The 15,097-nt window shown below is 42.5% G+C and overlaps 1 long non-coding RNA gene across 1 annotated transcript in view; it reads right to left on the reverse strand.

Annotated features, from left to right (window-relative positions):
• Positions 1 to 397: 397 nt before the first annotated feature.
• Positions 398 to 15,097, reverse strand: part of LOC143293821 (uncharacterized) — a 57,714-nt gene continuing 43,014 nt past the window's right edge. Inside the window, exon 3 of the long non-coding RNA XR_013056807.1 lies at positions 398 to 534. This is a non-coding gene — a long non-coding RNA (uncharacterized LOC143293821). The remainder of the gene's footprint in view (positions 535 to 15,097) is intronic.

Here is a 15,097-nt window from a genome sequence, read left to right on the forward strand (position 1 = left end):
ACACACACACAACACACACACACACTCACACACACACACAGAGAAAACAGACACACAAGCAAACGAAGAAAACCATAGAATTATTCTTTAAAAACAACAACAACAAAACAGCAACAGAGAGAGGGAGAGACAGAGAGACAGAGACAGATAGAGAGACAGACAGAGATACAGAGACAGAGAGAGAGAGAGAGGTGGACAGAGAGAGATGGAGAGACAGAGACACAGAAATTTGCCGGTGTGTTTGTGTGCACGTTGGCACGTAGGCACCAGACTGCACGAAGATCGTGCGAATGCGGAGAACACCCCCCACCCCCCCTCGCCACCCCCCCCCCCAACTCCTCCCCCCCCCCCGACTCCCCAAATTAACAAAAGAAATCCCCCCCCCCCCCCCAAAAAAGGGAGCAAACAATAAGACAAGTTGTCAAGGACGAATGCGAAACGACGCACACAAAGCTACGCTGCAACCAGACTTCCGCGGCCGCTCCGTGGATAGAGTGTGTCAGTCTTGAAGAAAGCCATAGATCCTGGGTCTATCTGGAAAGAAAGAAAGAAAAAAAACAACAAAAAACAAAAAAACTTGTCATAGGAACAAATAAATAAATAAACAAATCAATAGATAAAATAAACAAACACGGAAACAAATACATAGATAAATAGATAAGTACACAAACAAACAGATAGACAGATAGAAAGAAGTATACAAACAGATAGACAGACAGATAGATAGATGGAAAGATAGATAGACAGACAGACAGATAGATAGATAGATATATAGAACCCTTTTTTTTCTTTTTTTTTTCTGCCTTCAAATATATATTTTTTTCTAATCAAAGTCGATTTTCCGATATGCTTTTTGTTTTCCGGGGGACAACCCTTTTGTTGCCCTGAGTTCTTTTACTTGCGCTACGTACATGCTACACACGAGACCTCGGTTTATGTAAACGTCTCATCTGAATGACTGGCGTCCAGACCACCATTTAAGGAGTAATGGAGGAGGAGAAAACGCTGGCGAGTGTGTGGGGTTCGAGCCTATGCACTAAAGAATTTCTCGCTTCCTAGGCCTGGAGTGATGGCCTACAGGTAACGCGTCTGCATAGGAAGCGAGAAAATCTGAGCGCGCTGGTTCGAATCACGGCTCGGCCGCCGATATTTTCTCCCCCTCCACTAGACCTTGAGTGGCGGTCTGGACGCTAGTCATTCGGATGAGACGATAAACCGAGGTCCCGTGTGCAGCATGCACTTAGCGCACGTAAAAGAAACCACGGCAACAAGAGGGTTGTTCCTGGCAAAATTCTATAGAAAAATCCACTTCGATAGGGAAAACAAATGAAACTGCACGCAGGAAAAAATACAAAAAAATGGGTGGCGCTGTATTATAGCGACACGCTCTCCCTGGGGAGAGCAGCCCGAATTTCACACAGAGAAATCTGCTGTGATAAAAAGAAATACAAATGCAAATACAAAATAGGCGGACACCCTACCACCAGACCAACACTTCACAATGCGGGATTTTTCTTTGAGGAAGATGGAAGGAGCCATTTTGTGGGAACAAAAAAGTGTGTTGCTGACAGGAAGTGGGGTTGAATTTCAGGAACGCGCAGTTTAAGAAACGCGCCGTTTTAGGAACGTGCAGTTTAAGGAAAGTGCCATTTCAGGAACGCGCAGTTTAAGGAAATTGCCATTTTAGGAACGTGAACTTCAAACGGCAAGGGTTTCTGTTTGATTCAGCATTTCAAAAGCTTCTGAAAAAACCCCTGCAGTTTGTTTTTCAAACGGAATTTTGTTTTACGGCATTTCCCTGAAAGTACACCGTCCTTTAAGAAGAACAGGCTTTCCGTTTCACTCAGCATTTACAAAAGGCTTTCGCAAACAAAGGGCGATTTCTTGGTTTGGGGTTGTCATGAAAATGCAGCGTCCTTAGTTCGGTTTCAGTTTCAGTAGCTCAAGGAGGCGTCACTGCGTTCGGACAAATCTATATACGCTATACCACATCTGCCAATCAGATGCCTGACCAGCAGCGTAACCCAACGCGCTTAGTCAGGCCTTGAGAGAGAGAAAAAAAAGAAACAAAAGGGTGAATAAATAATAGATAAATACATTAAAAAAAACTACTACCACTACTAATAATATGTATAAGGCGCAAAAACGTGGTCAACTATAAGCGTACATAAATAAATAAATAATGATTATAATAAAAAAAGAAGTAATAATAATAATAATAAAATAAATAAAAAAGACAACAATGATGATAAATAAGCCAATAAATGTAAAACATGGAGACACACATTTACACATACACCCACATATGCATAACAGATATGCACCAAACATGCAGTTTCACAGATATGAAAGCACAGTCAAATACACATAAACGTACATGAGCCCCAAAACACACACACACACACATTACCCTGCACCTCCTCTACCCCCCTCCTCCACACACTCATTTCTAGGCTACGTATCGCAGCTTCCACGGCACACACCACACACACAGATGAACACTTACTTGTACAAGCACACACACATACGCCCATATCCCCCACCCCCACACACATATATACAAAGATATATATATATATATATATACACCCGCACGTTCCAATATTCCGTTGCTCCCACAGTGTAGGCATGCATACACACACATACCTTATCCTCTACCCCCCCTTCCCCCCGCAACCACCCCCCTCCCCACACACACACACATACGCACGTGCACAGAACTCTCCTGACACTTGTGTACACTTACACCCTCGCACATGCACAAACGCACTCAAACACACAGACCCACACATACACACAAACACACACATATACACACGCACAGAGGCTGCCACTGATTGGCCGCAAGAGGGATGGGAAAAGATCTATGATGCCAAGAATGTGGCGTCTAGTGTGAAGCCCACAGAGACTCTGTTCCGTTTTGAAGAAATTTGCGCAATGTTGGTTTGGAAATGATGCCGATATTTGTTTGATTTGCAAAGCATCGTGCTCTGCCTTTCATGTTAGACTTGCGGCCGCTCCCTCTCTCTGCTTTTATTTCTTTGAGGCGATCGATGGTGTGATGGCCTTGTACCTGTTCTTTCTGATATTCTTTGACTTTTCTGAGGATTTCCGATTTTCCTAGATGTAGGCCGCTCGTTGTTGTTGCGTTACCAGCAAGTCTGTCAGCTCGCTCATTACCCTTAACACATGCATGTCCCGGGCAGTATGACCATGTGAGTTTTTTAATCTGAAAGGTGCGCATTGCCTTATGCCACTTTGGGCTTCCCATTCCATTTTCAATTTTGTGTATGAGGTTCATTGAGTCGGTTAGAATCATGGCATGTTGGTTTCCGGGCATATGGATGGACGATAGCCACTGGAGGGCATGTGTCACAGCTTCAACTTCCATCGTTACGCTGGAGGTTGTGACTTTGTAGGCAGCATTCTCTTCCCTAATTGTTTTTCCATTTTGTTTCGCAGTGAATCCCCAACCGGATTGGTCTTTGGTGACTGAGCCATCTGTGTATATGATGATGTCCTCTTCTTTACTGTTTTCTTCTATGAGTAGCTTCACTTCCGCATCAGTTTTGCCCTCTGGCCATTCCCGACAATGTCTTCCCAGAGTGGGTGAAATGGCTGTGTTGAATAGATGGTTGAGGTTTTCAGGGTTTTTCTACCATTCTTTTGTTTCTTTCAGGTCCTGTAGTCGGCATACTAGCTGGGTTGTGTCTTCTGCTTGCCCCATCCATGATCTTCCTCGTCCTAGACGGCTGCCTTTTGGTTCTTTGACTGCGTCATGCAGTGGGTTTTGAGGGTTTTCTAATGCTTTGAAGTAGGTCTTAACCTGTTCTAACTTGTTTCTGGCCTGCACTGAAGGAAGGTCAAACAGGTATCGCATGGTTTCCGTGGGCGTGTCTTTTGTTGTTCCAAGGATCAGCCTCATAGCTTCATTTTGAACTTTCTAATTTTAGGAGGTTGCTTTGAGATGGTGTTGTTAGCCCAAGTCCGTAGTCGATCACACTGAGGACGAGTGATTGGCATAGCAGGAAGAGGTGGCTTTGTTCAATACCTTTGGTTGCCATTGCTTTTAAGACTGAAAGGCACTTTTTGCATTTGAGAACAGTATTTTTCGTATGTTTTCTGAAGGTCAGCATCCTGTCGAACTGTATTCCTAGGTAGCGTAGGAATTCGGTTTTCTCGATCTGAATCCCGTCGAATGACACAGGTGGTGGTGATTTGCTCGAGGTTCTGTTGTTGAGGGTGCACAGCAAAGTTTGGGCTTTCGCTGGATTGATGGAAGATCCTGTGTCTTTGCACCATTGAGCAATATTGTTTAGTTGTTTCTGGACGGCTTTAGTTCTTTCCTGAGCATCTTTCGAAGTTTTGAAGACCAGGCCATCATCCGCAAGAGTAAGCACCCGAGCTATTCCATTGTTGTTTAAGTCTGCAAGGCCCTTCGTGTAGACATTGTAGAGGACAGGAGAGAGCGGAGACCCTTGTGGCAGTCCCATGGATAGTTTAGAAGGTGCAGACATCCAATCTCCGAGGCGTAGGACGACGGTTCTTAGTTCGTCCTAGTGTGGTTATCAGCCATAGGCTGTTGAAATTAAATGGCGCTTTCTGTATACGACACTGTCCTAAACAAACATTTGTATTTCTCTTTAAAAATTTTTTTTTTTTTAAATCACAACAGATTTCTCTGTGTGAAATTCGGGCTGCTCTCCCCCGAGTGAGAGTGCGTCGCTACACTGAGAGCGCCACCCATTTTTGGGGTATTTTTTCCTGCGTGCAGTTTTATTTGTTTTTCCTGTCGAAGTGGATTTTTTTTTTTTTTTTACAGAATTTTGCCAGGGACAGTCCTTTTGTTGCCGTAGGTTCTTTTACGTGCGCTAAGTGCATGCTGCACACGGGACCTCGGTTTATGGTCTCATCCGAATGACTTCGAAAAAAAACAACGAAGCCTTCCTTTTCCCCCCTTGAATGCATCCTTTTTACTACTACTACTTCTACTACTACATCTACTACTACTACAGAACATACAGCGCCTTTCCACGCAAAACAGTCTCAGTTAAGGTGCGCCGTGTAATATAAACACCGTTGTAAAGATATCGCACTATATAATTATGGGGCTCGAATCCGAAGACATTCGCTTCCAAGTCAGACGCATTACCCACTGGGCAACAGTGTCTCGTTAACTTCTTTCTCATCCTCTCCCTTTTTTAGTTTGATCATTCTATTTCTCCTTCTGTACATCTTATTTGTCTTTGTTGTCCTTTCTAAGGAGGAAGGTGGCGGAAAGCGAGAGTGATGGAGTGATGGCCTAGAGGTAACGCGTCCGCCCAGGAAGCGAGAGAATCTGAGCGCGCTGGTTCGAATCACGGCTCAGCCGCCGATATTTTCTCCCCCTCCATTAGACCTCGAGTGGTGGTTTGGACGCTAGTCATTCGGACGAGACGATAAACCGAGGTCCCGTGTGCAGCATGCACTTAGTGCACGTAAAAGAACCCATGGCAACAAAAGGGTTGTTCCTCGCAAAATTCTGTAGAAAAATCCACTTCGATAGGACAAATAAACAAATAAAACTGCACGCAGGAAAAAATACCAAAAAAATTGGGTGGCGCTGTAGTGTGGCGACGCGCTCTCCCTGGAGAAAGCAGCCCGAATTTCACACAGATAAATCTGTTGTGATAAAAAGAGAAATACAATACAATATCTGTCTTGTTCTCATTAGTGTTTCGCCGAGTTATTTATCTCCTTTTCTCCACCATCACTCTACCTTTTATTATTATTTTTTTTGTTGGATTATTTATTTATTCTTCTGTCCATCTGATTTGTTGTTGTCGTTGTTCCTTCTTCATTCCCTCTCTTCCCCCCCCTCCTTCCTTCCCTACAAGCGCCATCCCTCTCAATTCGTTTTATCTGTCTGTCTGTCTATCTGTCTTGCTCTCATGAGTGTTTCGATGAGCTGAGTTATTTGTCTCCCCTCTTATTCAGCCTTCATTTCCCATTTATTGGTTTGATTATTTCACCTTCTTTCTTTCTCGTTTTTCTTTTTCTCAAGGCCTGACTTAAGCGCGTTGGGTTACGCTGCTGGTCAGACATCTGCTTGGCAGATATGGTGTAGAGCATATGGATTTGTCCGAACGCAGTGACGCCTCCTTGAGCTACTGAAACTGATCTTTTCCATTTGTCTTTGTCTCTATCCCTCCACCTCTGTGTGTGTGTGTGTGTGTGTGTGTGTGTGTGTCTCCCCTCCCACCCTCTCTCTTTCTCTCCCCCTCTCACACTCTCTCTCTCTCACTCACTGTCTGTCTGTCTCTCCCCCCTCTCTCTTTCACTCTCGCTATCTTCCCCCTCTCTCACTCTTTCTCTCTCTCTTCAGGCAGTTTGTTTCTCATTCCCTCATTCTGATCCGTCTTTACTGCACTGCCTGTCCGCAAGTACAGTCTTTTTCTTCTTTTTCTGCCTCTCTCTCTCTCTCTCTCTCTGTGTGTGTGTGTGTGTGTGTGTGTGTGTGTGTGTGTGTGTGTGTGTGTGTGTGTGTGTGTGTGTGTGTGTGTGTCTTTATGTCTGTCTTTTAGCATGCAGCTAGTCGTTCCCTCCTGGGAAACTAATGCCCTTGACCGCTCTCGCTGGAGTATGCTGTGCTCTAGTGGCATAAAGACGTTTGAAAACAAGAGAACGCTGGCCATTAAGGAGAAGCGTGAGCGAAGGAAGCAGGGCTCAACTTCTGGAGACGTTTTCCCTTGCAACACCTGTGGGAAGTGCTGCGGATCCAGAATCGGCCTCTTCTCCCATATCAGGACACACACCGACAGATAAGCCTGCCTGCCTACTCATCCGTCAGTCCGACGGGAGACTCCATCTTCAGTCGTTAACGAGAAGAAGGGGGCAGAGCGGGTAAGACGCTTATCTACCTGCGAATACAGTGTTCGTGAGGGTGTGGGTTCGAATCCCGCTCTCGCCCCATTCTCCCCAAGTTTGACTGGAAAATCAAACTGAGCGGCTAGTCTCTCGGATGAGACGATAAACCGAGGTCCCGTGTGCAGCACGGACTTGGCGCACTGAAAAAGAACCCATGGCAACGAGAGTGGTTGTCCTCTGGCAAAAGTCTGTATGAAGAAATCCACTCTGATAGGTACACAAATATATATGCATGCACTCATATGCTGCTGGTCAGGCATCTCACGCAGTGATGCCTCCTTGAGAAACTGAAACTGAAACTGAAACCGTCCTTACCACCCATCCTCCTCCCTCTACCTTTTTCGTTAGAAGCCAAACCATGAAGCAGCACAGAATGAAATTAAGTTAGAATAAATGTCATTTGTTTGTCATTACGAGTATTCATTGAATAGGCAATCTAATGTTTCTCCCACGTCGAGTGATGTCCTAGAGGTAACGCGTTCGCCTAGGAAGCGAGAGAATCTGAGCGCGCTGGTTCGAGTCACAGCTCAGCCGCCAATATTTTCTCCTCCTCCACTAGACCTTGAGTGGTAGTCTGGACGCTAGTCATTCGGATGAGACAATAAACCGAGATCCCGTGTGCAGCATGCACTTAGCGCACGTAAAAGAACCCACGGCAACAAAAGGGTTGTTCCTCGCAAAATTCTATAGAAAAATCCACTTCGATAAGAAAAAACAAATAAAACTGCACGCAGGAAAAAACAACAAAAACATGGGTGGCGCTGTAGTGTAGCCCGAATTTCACACAGAGAAATCTGTTGTGATAAAAAGAGAAATACAATACAATGCAATACAAGTGGTACGTTATCAAACCAGTGACTTCCTATGGCACCGAACCACGACGAAATGAATTTTGGCATCCATCAGTATCAACGATAGCTAATAATAATAATAATAATAATAAGAAGAAGAAGAAGAAGAAGAAGAAGAAGATCTGCATTTGGAATGAACTTCCTCTTTCTCTTCGTCAGGTCTCCGCACTCAGCTCTTTTAAGTCTGGCCTTAAAACCTACCTCTTCACAAGATCCCCCGCCTCTTCCTTGTCTTCAGTTTCTTCAGTTTTAGAGTTATTCATGCGTGTGAATGACTGGTGTCAAGGCGCTTAGATTTGTCTCTGCACAAGATTCAGCGCTATAATAATAATAATAATAATGATAATGACTTTGATGACAATAGTTATAACAACAACAATGATAATAATGATAATAACAATTGTAACAATGATAACGATAATATTTATGATAATAATAATAATAATAACAACAACAACAATAATAATAATAATAACAAGAAGAAGAAGAAGATCATCAACGACAACACCAACAACAATGACAATAAAAAAATAATGATAATGATACTACTACTACTACAACTACTGCTTCTACTACTGCTGCTACTACTACTACTGCTGATTCTGCTACTACTACGACTACTACTTTAAATAATGATAATAATGAATGTGTTTTTTGTGTTTGTTTTATTTTTCTCCCGTTCACCTATTTAAAACTGAATATAAGGAAAACATCCCCAATACGACATCAATAATCGCAAACCCGGAAATAAAAGGATTATAAAGACAAATGAAACTTGAATGAACAAAGAACAACAGTAACGAAAATAATGTTGTTGTTGTTTTAAAACCCGTTATCAGTTTTTCGGTCAATGTATATCAGAATTGTGTGTGTGTGTGTGTGTGTGTGTGTGTGTGTGTGTGTGTGTGTGAAACAGAGAGAGAGAGAGAGAGAGAGAGAGAGAGAGAGAGAGAGAGAGAGATTGTAAAGAAGCCTTGAAGACAGCTGAAATAATTACAAAAGGGCCAACGACCCGTGTGTGTTCGTGCAAAGCGTGACTTTGTCTTTTCTCGTGTTGACAGGAGAGCTTTTACAGCGGTCAGAAAACAACAACAACAAAATAACAAACAAACAAAAACCAAAAAAGACTGAGATGAAAAGCCTGTTGAAGGAGAATTCATTTCAACTGCACCATTTGAAAAAAAAAAAATCTTTTTCTGTTTTTCCCCCCATTTCGAACAGCGAATTTCTGTCTCTGTGTAAAGACAATGGTGCAATATCCACATTTCCATCACTATCTAACGATAGTTACTACTGCTACTGAAAATAGTGATAATGTTAATAATTTTTGTCATCCATTTGGTATCCACATTTCTTTCCCTGTACCTTTTCGTTTGTAGGACGGAAGAAGTTGTAAATTAGTTAATGACATTCTAAAATACATACATGTACAAACACACACACACACACACACACACACAACAACAACAACAACAACACAACCCACACACACACAACAACAACAAAAACACATACACACACAGTAACACACACACACACACACACACATATATATATATATATATATATATGCTTTGCATTTCTTCCTCTCCACTCTTCTTTACATGTGTTGACAGGGGAAGAAATGTAGAGTAAATATTACTATGTTATTTAAACAGATTTGCGATTTTTCCGTCCATCACTATCTAACGATAGTTACTACTGCTACTGAAAATAGTGATAATGTTAATCATTTTTGTCATCCATTTGGTATCCACATTTCTTTCCCTGTACTTTTTCGTTTGTAGGACGGAAGAAGTTGTAAATTAGTTAATGACATTCTAAAATACATACATGCACACACACACACACACACACACACACACACACACACAACAACACAACCCCCACACACACAACAACAACAACAAAAACACATACACACACAGTAACACACACACACACACACACACACATATATATATATATATATATATATATATATGCTTTGCATTTCTTCCTCTCCACTCTTCTTTACATGTGTTGACAGGGGAAGAAATGTAGAGTAAATATTACTATGTTATTTAAACAGATTTGCGATTTTTCCGTCCATCACTATCTAACGATAGTTACTACTGCTACTGAAAATAGTGATAATGTTAATAATTTTTGTCATCCATTTGGTATCCACATTTCTTTCCCTGTACTTTTTCGTTTGTAGGACGGAAGAAGTTGTAAATTAGTTAATGACATTCTAAAATACATACATGTACAAACACACACACACAATAACGCACACACACACATACCACAACACACACACACACACACAACAACAACAACAACAACAAAAACACATACACACACAATAACACACACACACCCGCACACACACACATACACACACACATATATACATAAAATTATATATGTACATATATAGATATGCTTTGCATTTCTTCCTCTCCACTCTTCTTTACATCTGTTGACAGAGGAAGAAATGTAGAATATATATTACAATGTTATTTAAACAGATTTACGATTTTTCCGTCTTGGGAACGAAACTGAATGGAATGTTAAAGAACACAGGGGAAGAAATGTGGATACTGCCGACAATAGAACACTTCTGTGTCTTGATATGAGTGCCTAACTGATTTCAAAGCGGTCGAGTTGTGGGAGCTCTCTCTCTCTCTATCACACACACACACGTATACACACAGACACACACACTGGCTAATACACACACACACACACACAGACAAACACACACACACGCACTCACACACACACACACACACACACACGCACGCACTCACACACACACACACACACACACCAACTTTCTCTCTCTTTCACACACACACACACACACACAGACACATTTCGATTTAAATATCGAACGAAGAAGATGTGCAAACATTCCCAGAGAAGAGAGGTTATGTGATATATGTGAAGTTGTTGAAGATGAACTACATTTCTTAGATACGTGCATCTTATTTCATAATTTGCGAAACCATCTAATCACAACTGTACAGCAGTATGATCATCAATCAAATGTGATCACTAGAAAAATACAAAACAATATCCTAAAACCAAGTGATCTATTCAACTGCGATGATTGCCAAAAAACACTCGCCAACTATGTATTTCATTGCATTCGTATTAGATGACCGTTTATTTCTTTGTTCCTTTTGTTCTTTGTTGTGTCTATTAATCCTTCGGGATTTTAAGTAAATGAAGTCAAGTCAAGTCAAGTCACATACACACACACACACACACACACACAATTTTCGCTAACCCCTCTTTATCATCGAGTTGTCGTGGTGGTGGTGATACTACAGAATAATAAAAATATATATACCCACTTTTCCGGGATTTTCATTTATTCCCCGTCAGTCACATCGACAACGTCGACTTTTAACATGAACGTAGGTTATTAACTAAACTAATCAATTCACACAGTCTGCCGTGGCGAAGTGGTTAGCGTCGCGGATTGACGACCGGGAGGACTCAAGTTTAAACCCCAACAGGGGAATTTTCGACCCGTGACCGGATTCTGAGGGGAGAGAGAGAGAGGGGAGGGGAGAAAGAGAGTGAGAGAGGGGAGAGAGAGAGGGGGGAGAGAGAGAAAGAGTGAGGGGAGTGAGAGAGGGGAGGGGAGAGAAAGAGAGTGAGAGAGGGGAGAGAGGGGGAGAGAGAGAAAGAGATAGAGAGAGAGGAAGAGAGAAAGATAGTGAGAGAGGGGAGAGAGTGAGAGAAAGATAGTAAGAGAGGAGAGAGAGGGGGAGGGAGAGGGAGAAAGAGAATGAGAGAGGGGAGAGAGAAAGAGAGAGAAAGAGAGAGAGGAGAGAGAGAGAGAGAGTGCGAGGAGAGAGAAAGAGAGGAGAGAGGGGACTGAGAGAGAGAGAGAGAGAGAGAGAGAGAGAGAGAGAGTGAGAAAGTGAGAGAGGGGAGAGAGAGAGAGAGAAAGAGAGGGTGGGGGGAAGAGAAACAGAGAGAGAGAGAGAGAGAGAGAGAGAGAGAGAGAGAGAGAAAGGTGGAGGGATAGAGACAAAGACAAATGAGAAAGAAAGAAGGTGAAATAATCAAACCAATAAAAGGGAAATGAAGACTCCTTCTCAAAGCTGAGTGTGTGTGTGTGCTATGGGCTCATAGTAATAGGAAGTAATGGAGCCCACAAGGTAAAGGGCAATCACCTTTCACGGATGCGTCTCTGGGAGTGTTTTTTTCCTCCAATGTCCTGACTAACACCTGCAGGTGTCTGTCTCTCTTGGGCCTGGGATGTATTGAAAAAACCAAAAAACCATGAGAGTACGGCCTTTGTCACGGGGAGATCTAGTCCATGAATTAACACAGAACACCTTGAATGAAACAGAATGAGAATAAATGTTTTTCCTGTTGCAGGTTCAATCACAAAGAGGCCACCACAGAAGCAGAGTTGTCATCATCTCCGTCACCATTCATCGGCATCGAAATATAGAAAGAAAAACACCCCCAAACAAACGAAAACTGTTCTAAAGTTCACACACTCACACTCACTCACGCATACACACACACACACACACACACACGCACGCACACACACAAACGCACTCACTCTCTCACACACACACACACACGCTGACTCTCACACACACAAACTTTCTCTCTCTCTCTCTCTCTCTCTCACACACACACACACATACACACTCACACACACACTCACACACACACACACCACAAATCACGATATACACTATCTGAGAGATGGTAAGGGGTGGGGGTAGGGGTGGGGGCTGACAGACGAGGTGTGTGGGGGTGGGGGGAAGGGCGTGGGGGGGGGGGGAATTAATTGGATGATGGGAAGAGGGAGGGTGGACGGGTGGGTGGAGTGGTCTGGGTCTGAAGCAGAGGATGTGATGTGAACGTCTCAAGAGAATGGAAACTTGCTTTAGTTGAAGTGAGATTACTAAAAAAAAAAAAGAAAAAAAGAAGCACCCCCTCCCCCCCCCCCCCGAGCTCTCTGTCTCTGCCTGCCTGCCTGTCTGTCTATCTGTGTCTCTGTCTCTCTCTCTCGCATTAGTTCCAACTTATTTTCATTGAGTAAAGTGCACATGTACCTTGTATGAATTTGAATGAGCAGACAGGGAAGTAATTCTCTCTCTGTCTCTTTCTCTTCTGTCTCTCTCTCTCTCTCTGTCTTTCTCTTTCTCTCTGTCTGTCTGTCTCTCTGTCTGTCTGTCTGCCTGTCTCTCTTTCTCTCTCTCTCTGTCTGTCTCCCCCCTCTCTCTCTGTCTGTCTGTCTCTCTCCCTCTCTCCTATTAGTTCCAACTTATTTTCATTGAGTAAAGTGCACATATACCTTATATGAATTTGAATGAGCAGACATGGGAGCAACTCTCTTTCTCTGTCTGTCTGTCTGTGTCTCTGTCTGTTTATATGTATGTCTGTCTCTTACTCACTCACTTGTATCAGTTTCAACTTGAGATCACATTTTTTTTCTCTATTACGTGCACATGTACGCGAAATGAATTTGAATGAGCAGATTCTCTCTCTCTCTCTCTTCCCCCTCTCTCTCTCCTCCCTTCTTCTATCTCTCTCTCTCGCTCTCTTTCTTTCTCTCTCCCCCCCCCCCTCTCTCTCGATCTCTCTTATATTAGTTCCAACTTAAATCCTTTTTTTTTTTTTTGATTTAATGCACATGTACTTTATATGAATTTGAATGAGATAGATGTGGGAACAGTATTATCTCTCTCTGTCTCTCTCTCTGTCTGTCTGTCTCTCTCTCATTGCTTATGTTAGTTTCAAATTCAACTCAGATCACAATTTTCTTCGACTAAGTGCACATGTACCTGCTATGAATTTGAATGAGCAGATTATGAGAACAGTTCTCACTCTCTCTCTCTCTCTTTCTGTGTCTATGTGTCTCTCTGTCTCTGTCTGTCTGTCTGTATGCATGTCTGTCTCTCTTCTCACTTACTCATCTCTTCATCTCTTACATCAGTTTCAACTTAACATTTTTTTCTGTTTAGTGCACATGTACCCAAAATGAATTTGAATGAGCAGATTCTCCCTCTCCCTCCTCTCTCTCTTTCTCTCTCTATCACTCTCTTTTTTTCTTTCTCCTCTCTCTCTCTCTCTCCTCCTCTCTCTTCCCCCCACCTCTCTCTTTCCATTCTTCTTGTATTAGTTCCAACTTCAATCGCAATTTTTTTTTGGATTGAATGAACATGTACTTTCTATGAATTTGAATGAGGAGATGTGTGAACAGCGCTATCTCTGTCTCTCTCTTTCTCTCTCTCTATCCCTGTCTCTCTGTCTGTCTGTCGGTCTCTCTCATTGCTTGTGTTAATTTCAAATTCAACTCAGATCACAATTTTCTTCGACTAAGTGCACATGTACCTGTTATGAATCTGAATGAGCAGATTATGGGAACAGTTCTCTCTCTCTCTCTCTTGTATTAGTTCCAACTTGGGTCACAATTTTCTTTGATGATTAAGTGCACATGTACCTTACCTGAATTTAAATGAGCAGACACGGGAACAACTCTGTCTCTCACAAGGACAGATTCTCTATCTCTCTCTCTCGCTCTCTTTCTTTCTGTCTCCCCCCCCCCTCTCTCTCGATCTCTCTTATATTAGTTCCAACTTAAATCCTTTTTTTTTTTTTTGGATTTAATGCACATGTACTTTATATGAATTTGAATGAGATAGATGTGAGAACAGTATTATCTCTCTCTGTCTCCCTGTCTCTCTCTCTCTGTGTCTGTCTGTCTCTCTCTCATTGCTTATGTTAGTTTCAAATTCAACTCAGATCACAATTTTCTTCAACTAAGTGCACATGTACCTACTATGAATTTGAATGAGCAGATTATGAGAACAGTTCTCACTCTCTCTCTCTCTTTCTGTGTCTATGTGTCTCTCTGTCTCTGTCTGTCTGTCTGTGTCTATGTGTCTCTGTCTGTCTGTATGTATGTCTGTCTCTCTTCTCACTTACTCATCTCTTGCATCAGTTTCAACTTAAGATAACATTTTTTCTGTTAAGTGCACATGTACCCAAAATGAATTTGAATGAGCAGATTCTCTCTGTCTCCTCCCTCTCTCTCTTTCTCTCTCCCTCCTCTCTCTCTTTCTCTCTTTTTTTTCTTTCTCCTCTCTCCCTCTCTCCTCCTCTCTCTCCCCCCCCCTCTCTCTTTCCATTCTTCTTGTATTAGTTCCAACTTCAATCGCAATTTTTTTTGGATTGAATGCACATGTACTTTCTATGAATTTGAATGAGGAGATGTGTGAACAGCGCTATCTCTGTCTCTCTCTCTCTTTCTCTCTCTCTCTCTGTCCCTGTCTCTGTCTGTCTCTGTCTGTCTGTCGGTCTCTCTCATTGCT

This window comes from Babylonia areolata, chromosome 19 (genome assembly GCF_041734735.1).
Source record: "Babylonia areolata isolate BAREFJ2019XMU chromosome 19, ASM4173473v1, whole genome shotgun sequence".
Lineage (NCBI taxonomy): Eukaryota > Metazoa > Mollusca > Gastropoda > Neogastropoda > Buccinidae > Babylonia > Babylonia areolata.